We start from the raw sequence: 14265 nt of genomic DNA, 5'->3' as shown, positions 1-14265 counted from the left end.
ATCGAGAGATAAATATGGGAAATACCGGGTGATGATAACCTCTATGAAGCGGAATAAGGGAAAGGAAGGGTACTGGGGGACAAGCTCACCATTTATCCCGCATCGTGGCTATGGAAAGCTTACCTGATAAAGGGCCATTTGGAGAGTTTCTGGAGGAACTGAGCAACTAGACCATAAAACAATGAGGCAAAAGCCTTCCCAGCAGAAGGAAGAGCGAGAAGGAAGGTCCAGAGGGAGACGGAGCTTCACATGAGCAGGAAGTGACCAGGAAACCAGTGAGGTTGGAAGTGGACAGGGTCCCCAAGAGGGCAGAGTGCTTGCTAGGGGCCAGCCTTGGAGGGATTTTGTTCATGGTGAGGACCAGGGACTTTGGTCTCAGTGAGATGAGAAGCCACTAGAGAGATTTTACTAGGAAGATGGCCAAACTAACTTGTGCTTTAATAACACAGGACCAGGATAACTCTGGCCACTGTATGGAAAGTAGAAGCAGCAGCCAGACCCAGGGTGGAAGTGGGAGGCCAGGTGTGAGATGATGGCTTTGTTACGGGAGCCAAGCCAGGAAGCCACCTGTGTCCTGGCTGGCCAGGTTCCCTTGCCCACCCACAAAGAAATAAGCAAAGAATGGAAAAAGGAATTTTGTGCAATTTGGTCAAACTGGGGAGAAGCGGTGAGATGATGTCTCTACCCAAGGGAAGCTGTCACAATTTAGAGAAACCAAAGCCTGGCGGCGTGTGTATGTAGACCTGGCTGGGCTGTGCTTAGCCAGACAATACTCAGTCCTGATCTCCTTGGTGTTCATCCTCAGCAGGAGGAAGTTTCATTCTCAGAGTGAGGTCGTTCCCGAGCTCCCAAGGTGTTAGCAGTGGAGTTGGTGAGAAGAGATCATCTTCCCATGTTAAAAAATACCATACTCCATTTTTTAGCATTCAGAGTGTAATCCACGTTTGTGAATCTGCCCATTAAAGCCTGAGGTTCAATAATCAATGTTCAGGGACAGAAATGCATCCACACTCACCGTGCTGCATAGCCCAAGCAAATTTTCTTTTAACATAGCATTATGAAGAGTCTCAGAAGCCCTTAGGAGAGCTTTCCTTTAAGAATTTTAATACTTTTCCCTCCTATGACACAAGCTAGTCCAAATTTCCGAAGTGAAATTCAAAATCAAGGCAATTATCACTTAGGTGAAAAAAAAACATTTGCCTGAAGCACCTGGCGATTAAAGAAAAAGTGTTTGAGGGTCCACAGGAGCTAGGTAATTCCCTGGAATCTCCACTAGACGCAGAGAATGGCAGAATTGGGGGTGGAAGTCATGAATAAGAAATATGTCACCCCTGTGAGGTAAATGGCCTTTGGGAGGCCAAGTGAGTGGTAAATCACTCTTCAGGCTACCAGGTGCCCTAAGGGAGGTCATTCCCTCCCACACACCCGGTCACTTTATTCCCAGGGACTCTCACGCTCACCAAGGCTCATTGACCACACAGCCAGGACTGCCAGGCAGCTCTGAGTAGGTTATGGTTCTTTCCTTATTGTGTTTGCTAAATGGTGGTGCATCTACTCATTTTTATCATGTAGGCAAATCTCCCGAGGTCTCTCTGGCCTCGCCGAATCCCCAAACAGGATTCCCCTGTTTATTCCCTTCTGCCATAACTGAAAGTTAGCTGAACCAATTAGGGAGTGCATAATAAGCCAATTAGTTGTTCCTTACTTTCCTTCACGAGTATAAAATGGGTGCCTGCTCGAATTACAACTCATTTGACTAGAACCTTTGCTACCCTCCTACTATTGCAATTTGGCATTACTTCCTGTCTTTCGGTGTCAAGGTCATCCATCATAGTAGCTAAGAGTCTCCTAGGAGCTTCCATGGGAATCGAGCTTCTCCTTACGGGTCAATCATTCACACTTCAGCTCCAGCAGCTCTATGAGTCACTGCAACATGGCCCCTCAGCAAAAACTAGGCTAAAGCTGAACCACATCCTCAAGATGAAACACCTCAGTGGCAAATCGACTGACACTTTGAATGTAAGGGCTTTGGGTCCCCTATTTCCGAAGCTCACACCATTATCTTGCTGCCACCAGAGATATATCAGTATATTTTGTTAGGTTCTCTTTATCATGATCTATCCACCAAGGTCAAGCATGAAATATGAGCAAACTCCGTCCAGGGATCGAGATCCAAGTCCATGGATTACAGGGGAAGAGAGACTCTCAGGTTATTGTAAGACAGCCAGCTCTAGTCTTCAAAGGAAAATAGCAACTAAAAAAAAAAAATAGAGTCAGAAAATTTCATAACTTTGTCAACATTTATTTTCACCAAACAACTCATTAAATCACTATAAAAGTCAACGCATATGGTCGGATATGACAGTTTAAATTCTAGAAAGAGTTATAAGTCAAGTTAAACTCATAATACATAATGTAGTCTTGGTGTCTCATCCATGAATTATAACATTTTTATTACACCCCAACTGCAAATTACCAACTTGTTCCCTGTCCTGCCAATCTCTTGATTAAATGGGGAACTGTTAGGCATTGTGAAAATATATTATGGTAAAAGATGACTCCATCATTTGTCTCGGTTTCCACATCCTTATTTAAAGCCTTATCACTAGAGCAGCTGGTCCAAACTGAATTGTTGATTTAGCAAAGTGATAGCAGAAGAGATGAAATAGGAAAAAAAAAATGGGACAAAACTAAAAAAAAAAAAAAAAGCCCTGTGTTTTATAGTCTTTATCTTTCTGGGTCTCGCCATATCTTTCTCTGGTATTTGTGTATCTTCAATACTTTCAGTGTCTCTCATCATCTCAGTTCCCTCTCTTCAAAGTTATTTTTGCTTTACAGGCCTTGCTCCCGTGGACCCAACTTAAGAGTATTTTATTTTGTGTCTTATCCTGATAATGGAAATAACTTGTACCCATCAAGTTTCCCCATAAAAATCTTTAATGTCTTGAAGCAGTGCCAATGTGTCAGATGGGGGTGTGAATCAAAGAGACATCACTGTACATTTATCAGAGATCCCCTCTGCATTAGGAACTTATAAAACCCTTACCAAAAAAAGGAGCCTCTTCTTTTAGGAACCTAAATTCTGAAATAAACAGATAAATTAATATTTCAAAATATAAATAACTAGGGCTGGGGATATACCTCAGTTGGTAGAGTACTTGCCTCACATACACAAGGCCCTGGGTTCAATTCCCAGCACCACAAAATAAATACACACAGACACACACACACACACACACACACACACACACACACACACACATATATAATATAGATTATATATATAACTAGTTCCTATATATTGATCAGTTTTAATAATCATCCTTCTTGTATTCGTTTTGATCAACATGTTGTATTTACTTTTTTCTATTACAATTATAATCATTCTAGAAATTTTTGAAGATTAAAAAGTCCTTAAAAAAGAAAACAATAATCACCCACAATCCCCAAACACAGAGAGATGCAGTGAAGACATCTTATAGTCTTCCTTAGAAACTCAGATTTATGTTCTCCACTCATGGTAAAGGAGAAGAAATTATTGCATTACTAGCAGGATTTACCCCAAGGAGAAACTATTTTTGTTCAAGAACACACCTAAATGGACACATTTGATTATAAACTTAGAGCCTTCAAGGCTTGACTTGAATCATCTGGGAGAAAAGACTACCTGGAGGTCTGTGCCTCAAAAACAGACAGGAATCGTAATCTAGAAGGTTAAGGAGGGAGCACATTAGAAGTCTGGTGTCTAAGTAGAAGAGATGACCAGTAACTTTTAAGGCAGATCTGTCTGAAGAGTTGAACAGGAATGTCTAATGTGCACTTTTTAAAAAAAAAAAAATCATGGAGTGCAGAACCTCTGACCCTCCAGGTCAACCCACCATCAACCCCCAAATCTCTGCAGCACACAATGTCCTAAATTGGTAGGAGAAAAGACATTGGATAAAGGCAAATATCCCCAGGATAACATTGTGCAGGATAAGAGATAGCATCTCTCAAAGGGTGGAAATGCAGACTGGAAATCAAAAATAGAGCTAACGTAGGAACTCAGAGCTAGAAGTGATTACAAAAAAAAAAAAAAGTCACTTTCCTAGAATCTCAGAAATAATGGAAGAAACACTGACCTTTCTATTGGAATGGGGACTTATGCCAAATTTTACTTAAATATAAAAGAGAGATGACCCCAGCAAGATGAAAATTTCAGTTCTGATATCTAGGTTACAATTTTAAGAAAATACTTGGAACTTTATATAATAATAATAATGCATTTCTATGTTTAAAGGTGAAATGATGGAGAAAACTGTGGAAATATTCTAAAAAGACTATTTGACCAATCAAATAGCTAGATAAAATTCTAGTATTTTCCAAGCACTTTACTCAGCTGGAGAGAACTGATTGCCTCCCGGTTTCCTATCTGGGCCCACTAGCAGCTTCTGAACCCACTGCTCCCGCCCACAACTAGTTTTTTGGAGAATCTGTGGCATTGGTTATACATTAGTGAGGAAGGGGTTCAGAAGTCAGGAGAGAATGAGGTTGACTAAGTATAAATCCATTTCCATTATTACCACATGCTCTACCCTAAACCATGGGCAAAAGCAAATACAGGATCCAGACTTCCATTCTCAAATAAAACTGCATCAATTGTTCCAGCAATAATTCAGTGATCAGGTAAGGAAAAGGTCAGAAGAGTCAGAAGGCTTGGTAACTTGAGCTAGACTTTTAAAAAACAATGACAATGGAAAGAAGGGGAGAGGAAATAAAAGAAAGAAGAATTAAAGATAAGGAAATGAGTCTCAGGAGGACACAGACATGTTATGGTGTTGGATTGGTGAGACAGGGAGGTGAGCGAGCCAATCCAACAGAATGCATGTCCCCACTCAGGCTGGGAGCTGGAGTAGAATCAGGTCCTGCAGGTGAGGAAGAAGATGAGTGTCCTCTTATTAAGAAATGGAGAGGGCTGGGGTTGTGGCTCATCTAGCACGTGCAAGACCCTGGGTTCGATCCTCAGCACCACATAAAAATAAATAAATAAATAAAGGTTAAAAAAAAAAAAGAAATGAAGAGCAGTATTGATTCTTGATAAAGAACTTCCATGATAAGATGGTGCATTGGAAAGATCCATTTCATTTCATTAGAGATGGTTGGTATTTTTAGTATACCATGGAGAACAGAGAAGGTTTACAACAATCAAAGTTCAAGGTGACGAGGGATGTGACTAAACGGCCTCAGTAGTGCCATCTTCATGTGTGTGAAAACAACGGTGTTTGCTAGGCACCAGAGAGAAATGTCACAAAGAACAGGAATTTAAGTGCCCATTCCCATTTTATTATCTAAAATCCCAGAGGATTAATAAAACTAATAGTTCTCATGGCACAAGCTGGAGTAGGAGAAGAGGGAGATGGAGAGAATTTGGGTAGAATAAATAGCTCAGGTAGAAAAGCAAGCACACTCCATGTTTTACTTTCTTTTCTTTTTTCTCTTGATCGCTTTCATTTACCTTAGAGAGAGAGAGTGAAGTTACATATGAAAAAAAAAAAACAAGTATGACTGCTTCACTGCTATTAACAAATTATTGCACAATTTGTGACCCAAAACAACACAAAGTTATTATCTATCTTATGGTACTGGGAGTCAGAAGTCTGAAATGGGCTTCTCTTGGATAAAATTAAGGTGCAGGCAAGGTTGGTTCCCCTATAAACTCCAGGAGAGAGTTGTTGCTTTTTCCAGCTTCTAAAAGTCACCCATATGCTGGGACTTTGGGCCTGCCTCCATCTTCAAAACCAGCAGCAGAGCATCTTCTAATTCCTCTCTCACTCCCACGTTTCTGCCTCCCTCTTCTGGAGATCCGTGTGGTAACTGGACCCATCTGGATCAACCAAAGCATCTTCCTATATCAGGATTGTTAATAATTGCATCTGCAAAGTCCCCTCTGCCATGTGTGGCAGAATATTCACTTGGCTCAGCACTGATGTGGACCTCTTGAGGGTCCATGTTCTACCTCGACCCACCCAGTGTTGTGTTTGCTAGAGGGACCAGGAAGAGCTAAGGGGTGGGCACTGCCCTGCTAACGGGGGGAATGCGGGCCCAGTTTCCTAAGTGAATGCCATTAACTACCCTTGCACTGACCAGTCATTTCACCAGTCTTAGACTACTAACTCTTCCTAACATAACTGCAATTGCCAAGAGATGGATGGACAGGGAATGGCCAAATCCTAGGCACTTCTTCTGAAGAGTCAGACACTAGTCTCTTTCTGCCAGTGTCCCTTCCTATTCAGTGCAGTTATGTTTCTTTAGAGGACTGTAGGGCTGATGATTCTCCAACACTGTGAGAGTTTGACTCTCTCAAAGCAGCTAGTGAGGAGGACAAATATACATACAAGTTAGACATTGGGTCGCATTAGAGCAAAAGTGGCTAAAATTAATATACAAAACCAAGAGAAGCTATGGATGTGTTTTAAGTCAATAGAGGGGGAAGGTCTTCAGATTTCCTCTGGAAATATCATTTCACTGAAGGTGGTTTTTACTTTTTGTAGACAGATGATTAAACATATAATAATAGTAACTATAATAATATTTGACCTAATTTAATCTTTCAATTACCTTAGAGAGACACAGAGAACTTACATATGAAAAAAAAAAAAAGCATGACCACTTTAGAAAATAAAAGCAGAAGGAGAAAGAGCAGGATGCACACCACGATCGGGTTGTCTGGGATTCTGCTCTCCTCCCTTGCCTCTCCTGTGGAGCTGGCGGAGAACAACCAGGCCATACAGTCTCAAACTCCCCCAGTCATTTTTGTGTGGCTGCTTCTTAGCCGTCTGAAAGCCCTGTGTGTTTCTCAGGGGATTAAGATGGAATAGTAGCCTCTAGAAAAGACCTCTAGCCTGATATTCCAAGAATTTACCCATCCCGTCTTGTATAGGATATCCAGCCATACAATGTAGAAGTGATGATGGTCCTGAGAGTTAAAAAAAAAAAAAAAAAAGAAGACATACCCAGATTTTAGAATATGAAAATAAATAGTCACAAACAAGCAGGATGCAGAAATCTGTCCAGGTGTTGTTCATGCCTCCGTGTCACTGTGGGCATCAGGGAGCTCTACAGGCCTGTCTGAGGGTTAGGACTGTCGGTGAGCCATGGTGATTTTACAGGCAAGAGGAGGACAAGGAGAATAATGTTCCCAACAGCATCACCTTCAGCCATGAAATCTCACCCACCTATAGTTCACCTGGAAAACAAAACAATTTTAACAGGGAAGGGAAGGCATACACTGTATCTATTATTGAATATAGTTTCTAAATGGACCTAGTGATGAAAAGAATTCTTTGTGGTGTGTTTTTCTTTCCAATGGGCTATTGGAAGGAAATTTTCAATGACAGAAGCTAACAATGAGTAGATCAGTTCATAGGACTGTGCTTAGCTGTTCTTAATAGAAAACCTGACAAATGGTCGCTTAAAACGTATGGGATTTGCTTGTTTCATACCTTTTCTAAGGGTGGGAAGTGCAGGCCTGGCAGTGCCCCAGGGAAGCTGTCAGGACTCAGGCTCGGTCTTTTGGAGTCCACCATCTGTGACAGTGAGACATATCTGACAGTGTGACATATCTGCTGCTCTCAGACCCACCTCCACATCCCAAGGTGAAAGAGAACTGGGCCAAAGGCCAAAGGGCAGGTGCTAAATCTATAGCCTCTTCCAAGGAGCTACACTGAAAGCCTCCCCAGCATCCTCTGTTTACATTCATGGACCAGAACTGGACCCTGTGGTCACACCTCACTGCAGCATGAGGGTATATGGATCTGAGGTGGATCAGCCAGCCAACAGCGCCTTTCAGTTCCCATAAAATTGTTTCCTGAGCTGAGAGGGCAGCTCAGTAGTAGAGTGCTTCGGTTCAATCTCTAGTACTACCCAAAAAAAAGAAAAAAGAAAGAAAGAAAGCCTATTTTCTTAGTAGCAATAGAAAGCTTTCAAGTGGAAATCAATCATCACTTTACAATCAAGAATAGGGAAAGAAAGGAGAGGAAAAAGAGAAAGAGGGAAAACATTTCCTCAAGAGAGGTTTTTTTTTTTTTTTTCACATTATATATCATTCATGGGACACCAGAAACTATTTCCTAGTGAGATGGTGACATGTTTTACCCTGGAGATTTTCAAGGGTTTTCAGTTGCAATCAAATGGATGGAAATGTCATACAATTTATCTCATACTGTATAGCAAGGAAATGGACAAGATAATTTCCTAAATTGCCATTTAATCCCAATCTGTGCTTCTGTAATACTGTTTCCATCTTACAACTATTTAGGAAAGAATTCCTGGCAGTAACCCAGAGACTCTAACATAGGAATGAGAAAAGATACGCAGATATAAAAAAAATAAAGATATTGAACTATGCCCGGGGATGCATTAACCATTGTGGACGGCTTGATATAATGTCATTCTACATTTGAGCAATAAATTTCAGATCAAGATCATTCCCGCCTGTCATAAGTCAAGTTCTACACCCATGATTCCCCTATAGACCCCGACATGTCAATTCAAGGGTGGAGTAATGACAATGAAAAACACAAAATCCAGTTGTATCCCAAATATTCAGAGAACACTGTCCAATTAAAAGAGAAAATGTGCATATGTGTGAATGTGTGGTGTGTGTGCATGCATGTGTATGTGAGAGAAAAAGAGAGGGAGAGAGAGACAGAGAGAGAGAATCAGGGGAGGGGAAATACCAAAAGAAATAGAAATATTTTTATGAATAAAATTCTTTAAATGCTGCCTTCTACCTGTGCATAAATTATTGCAAGCAGCATTATTTTGCTGACCTGGCGAGATATTATTCAACAAATCTCCTGACTCAATGATTTCACTTGTTCATAACTTTTAAAACAGCTCTTTGTAGACCCTTTTCTACAGAAGCACATCTCTGGTTGATGAATTTCGCCGGCTCCCTACTCTCGTTGCAGCCACCATTTCCCACCTCCTGACCTAGCACAGTCTTCCTCTTCCACCCCTGGCCCCAAATCCCAGTAGAGCCATCTCTTTTTGTCCAAGATCTGAGGGTGACCTTGCAATCTCTTGTGTACTTGCCCAGACTGAGTATATTCAAGTGATTCCCTCCGACAATCCCCTTGTCGATTCTCATATAATTTATGAAAAGGAATTTCTGTGAAGGTCTAAATGTAGTCTGTGCCATATTCGATTTAATTCAATAAATATTTATTGAGTGCCCGCATAGAATTGTGTGCAGTGCACTGTGTGGAATATAAAAGAAATATACAGCACGGTCCCTCCTGTCAAGGAGTTTGCAATCTTCCCGGGAATAAAAAGTTGGATGCTGAAGTAATTACAGGATGCAAGATAGGATGGAGCAAGCAATAAAATTATGTAACCAAGACCAAAAAATATAAGGCAGAGACAACATTATGTCTGGTCAGAGCAGGCGGATGGAGCCATGGGGAACAGTTCACAGAGGAAATGGGACTTGGGCTTGTCCTTGAGAGATGTATGGGCCTGGCTGGGCACAGCGGTGGAGGAGGGCACTCCTAGCAGCAGAAAGGATGTGAGGAAAATCAGAGAGCAGGGACAGTAAGCATGATAGATAAGAGGAGATGTGGAGAGCCATTCTGCCTGAACAGAGTGGGTAATGGAGATGGTGGAGTTTTGTTAGAAAAAGCCAGATTGGGGGGCCGGGGGCAGGAAGAAAAGAAGAAGCTGAATGAGAATTTAATGAAACCACAGAAAGCCTCGGAGCACAGAGGGACAAACTTGGTTCAGATGCTCTTCAGCTCTGTGTGTCCTTCCTTGATGCTGTTCTGTCACCGTCATTAGTGAATTCTTTCATTAACAGCCAGCGTGAAGCCTTGAGGAGGCCCTGGGCAACCGCATGAGGAAGCACTGTCTTTTTGCCCCATGTCCCTGCCCGGCAAAGCCATTTACCTGCTCCAGCTTCAATTTCACAACTGTAAAAATAGGAACATCTGCGCCTTTAGCTTAGGATCGTTGTGGACACAGAGATTGTCGGTAGATGTGTTTTGCGGATACAAAACAGATGGAAACCGCTACAAGTTTCATCCACTCAGTAACCATTTGCTGGAGGGCCACCATGGACCGCACTGTATTCAGCACGAAGAAAATGGAATCAAAAACATTCGGCGCTTATTCTCAAGACATGAACAGATATGTTTTTAAACAAAGGAAAGAGCAGCAGTGTGCAGTTGGAGATACTTGGAGTTGAAGTTCATTTCCAAGTTGCATGACTTTGGGGAAACTATTTAATCATTCTGAGTCTCAGATTCATCATTTGATTAATTGATCTAATCCGATCTATCCTACAATCTGATTTGGGGATGAAATACAAATATGTAAAAAAAACTAATACGGTACCTGACACTAGGAGGCATTCAATAAGTGCTATTTGAATTATTTCAGCAACCATAAAAAATGATCTGGGAATAGGAAGTCAATGATGGAAATGGAGTCAATGATGTTTTCACAAAAAGCTAGTCCCTTCATGGAGATTAAATAATAAATAGGGTTTAGTACCTGGGTTACATGCTCCTGGAAGAGGAAGCATGTGAAAGATACAGAGATTATAAAGGAACTGGTATATTCTAGGACATGCTGGCAATTCAGCATAACTAGATTATAAAGTCCAAGCAGAAAGTCCAGGAAATGTCAAAGAGACAGGAGTCCAATTATGAAGAGCCAGCATTCCATGGGAAGGGGTTGGAGTCCATCCAATAGGCAATGGGGAGTCAATGATGAATGCTGGATTTAAATTGAGTTGGTAAGCACTGTTCTCCCACACTGTGATATAGAGACCGAGAGCATTAAAGAGACTGAGGGAAAAAAATCATATGAAACAAAGAGATTATTACTGGAGATATTTAAAAGTTGGTTCCGTATGTACATTCCATGTATGTATTATTTGTCAAAATACATTCTGCTGTCATGTATGACTAAAAAAATTAAAAAATACAAAAGTAAAAATAAATCGTATGGTAAAAAATAGAAAAAATAAATAAATAAAAGTTGGTTCCAACTGAATTCAGTTCTGATTGCATTTAGAAATTGTTTAAGATTAGCAAAGACACTGGGACTCATCTCCTTTTCTTGCTATAGGTTTTTGCATTTCTCTTTATTTTATTTAGATACAGGGTCTCACTGAGTTGCTTAGTGCCTCACTTTTGTGGAGGCTGGCTTTGAACTTGTGATCCTCTGTCTCAGCCTCCACAGCTGCTGGGATTACAGGCATGCGCCACCGCCGCCGCCTGGCAGGTTTTTGCATTTCTTGAGATTGAGACTCTAGATAGGAAGAAAGTTTGGGGTAAAAATGATATACCTGTCTGGGATATGACAAATGCGGGGACCTGTGGAATGTCCAAGTGGAGATGTGGACACACAGAGTGGAGAACTGAGCTGGCTGTTGGTGTGGACCAGGGAGTCACTGACCTATGTGGATAGAGGTGAGCCAGAGATCATCCAGGGAAAGGGACACCGGAGGCAGCTCTCCAGCCAGCCATTCCTACCTAAGCTTAGTAACCACGCTGCCCCAGTGGAGGACGCGCCCAGCCTTTAGGGGGAAAGCATAAACCCCAGATGGACAGCACGTTTAGGAGCACCCAAGGTCAAAGAAATCCATTTTCTGGCATACCTTTTCTGTAGCTGGTGCAGATCCCATTTGTCTGAAAGAAAGGAGAGGGACCGCGTGGAGAGTGGATCTTGGATATGGAGGGACTGCATACGGGATGACAATTATAAACACACTGTCTCTAGAACAACACTTCATTTACAAAACAGATCTGACAGCTCCGGTTGCTTTTTGGCAGCGCGCTCCCGCCCGGCCCCTGTGCGACCTGGTGCGCTTCCATTACAGCGTCGGTGCTGGCTCCACCACAGAGACCCCCTAAAAGGGGGGTGATAAATGAGGTCCTGTCAGGCTTCATTCCCTGGGTGGCCTTGAATCTCTGCCGTTATCTGTTACCCTGCCAGCACTGACAGTGATGAACACAAGGCAGGCAGCTAACGACACCCCGATTCATTACCCAGAAAGAAGGGAGAGCAGAAATAGAGGGAAGGTGACTGCCATGCCGCGGCTCCTCTCCTGTCAGTGTCGCCTTCCTCCTGCAGGTGTGAACGGTGAAGAAATGATGGGGCCCGTTTGTCTCCCTCGCAGACTCTAATGATCCTCACAACACAGCGGTTCAGCAGAAGACCCCGTCCGCCTTGCCGGGGGAAGTTCTGCACCAGACCCACAGACACAGAAAATACCTAGCAACTTAGTTTTTCTTTAACCCACTTTTACTCTAGAAAAAAAACATTAAAAAAATAAAAGACACACAAAATCATGAGTCTTTACGATTTGTCCATACTAGATTGTTCTCCGTTTCACCAGAGGAGACTGTCTCTCTGTAAGACTGTATTAAGCCTGTGACTCTACAGCAGCAAACGCTCTGGGTAGGCCTAACCATCACTTCCCACAATAGACATTTATATCTTTAAGTGGTCTCTATTCTTCTTCCCTACGAAACGTTTCATCAAATTTTCTGCCTGAACCATTTTTATTTTCCTGATGTAATGGGAAATGCAGCCTTTTACTTCCTTCTGCCCTTTTTCTTATTAATGGGACTTCCTGTGATAGCTGAAGTACATGTTCAATACATGCTCAATACATACATCTTCAATCCAATGCCCAAAGAAAACAAGGTTTTTCCATCATGTCTAATCCATCTTAATCCAGGGCGTTAATCAGAGCACTGGCTCTGTGGGACATTAACAGGAAGCACGATTTTCAAGGGAAGGAAAAGAAAGTTCTAGGGCCCAATAGATTGGAGGAATAGTGCATTAGCCAAGTTTATCATGTTCCCTTCAGAGACAAGTTTTTCAGTCTGTGGCATGCTAATATGCATTTTGGCTCTCCTAAAGTAAATAGAAGCTGTAATATTTCTCAATCAGAACATTTCTGCGAGACATGTATCTAGACTAGTGTTACATAGAATCAAACTTTGGGAACAGTTGTTCTAGACTTGCCCACAAGCCCCATCTTCTCACTCCCTTATTCCACCCACAAACGGAAACACTTGTCAAGCTGTGCTCTAAGAATATGGCTGAACAAGACAAGCTGGGGGGGAATAGAAGCTAGAGACATGGTATCCGCCCCCATGCATATCTTGCTCCCATGTCCTGCTTTTATGTATTCTGACCTATTTTCCACTTTCCTTCATTAAAAGAAAGCAGAATGGGTTAAAGAAGAAACTGAAGCAGAAAGAAGAGTAATTATATTATATTTGGGACAAAATCAGTGGGGGCGGTTAATAAATGGGTTTTTGTTCTTGCCTTTTGCTAAAGACCAAATGGCCCTTCTGAATATAGCAGTAGAAGATATCACCGTTACTTTTGGAGAGAATTCCCAGTATTTATATATTTATATATATATTAATATATATATATATATATATATATATTTAATGTCAGTATGAATGAACGTGGTCAGAGCTTCAGAACACTTAAAAACTTCAGCACAATATTTTAAGTGCCTAATTTAAGAGCAAGCACAAAGACAGGATTCACTTCGACACCATGAGACATCTAGTACCATATGTTTCTTGTTATGTAACACGGGCACACAGTCACAGCGTTTCTCACGTTGTTCTTTGGCTTCTTCTATTAATGCAAGCCATTAGTTACTTTCAAAATAACTTTGCTGAGGAGATCTGAAGTCTGCACTTCAGCACATACAGACAAAACCAGTCAGCTTTGTTTATAGGTGTTTTTTTGTGATCCGAACTATGGAGCAAACAAAACAAAACAAAACAAAAAGAACAAATTAAAAATAAACTGGAACTTCTCTTAGTCTGGCAATTCAAAACTAGGATCAAAAGTAGTATGTAAGTCTCAAACTTGTAATGACTATAAACAGACTCTCCAGGCTCTCTGATCTTTTTCCTCTTTAAAAAAGCAATCAGGATTCAGGTGGGAAGAACTGATCATCCAAGAACTAAAGTAATATCTGAGAGAGATGAAACCATCGTTATAAATTAGAAGGAGCCCATCGTTCATTTCTCTGTTATCTTCCCTGCAGGAGAAAGTAGACCCTAGAAGCTTACTGGTGTTCTTCCCACGTGTGCTCCAGGAATTCAAAAGCCATCCACGGTGCTTCCAAATTAAAGCAGAAGGAAACACATTGCAATTTATTTTTTTTTTCCTTATCCCCAGTGGAAGATTATCTGGAATCCAGACCTCAGGGAATGCACCAGAAACAGAAATATAATTCTGTGG

This window comes from Ictidomys tridecemlineatus, chromosome 9, assembly GCF_052094955.1.
Source record: "Ictidomys tridecemlineatus isolate mIctTri1 chromosome 9, mIctTri1.hap1, whole genome shotgun sequence".
Lineage (NCBI taxonomy): Eukaryota > Metazoa > Chordata > Mammalia > Rodentia > Sciuridae > Ictidomys > Ictidomys tridecemlineatus.
Note: the sequence above shows the minus strand (reverse complement) of the source record.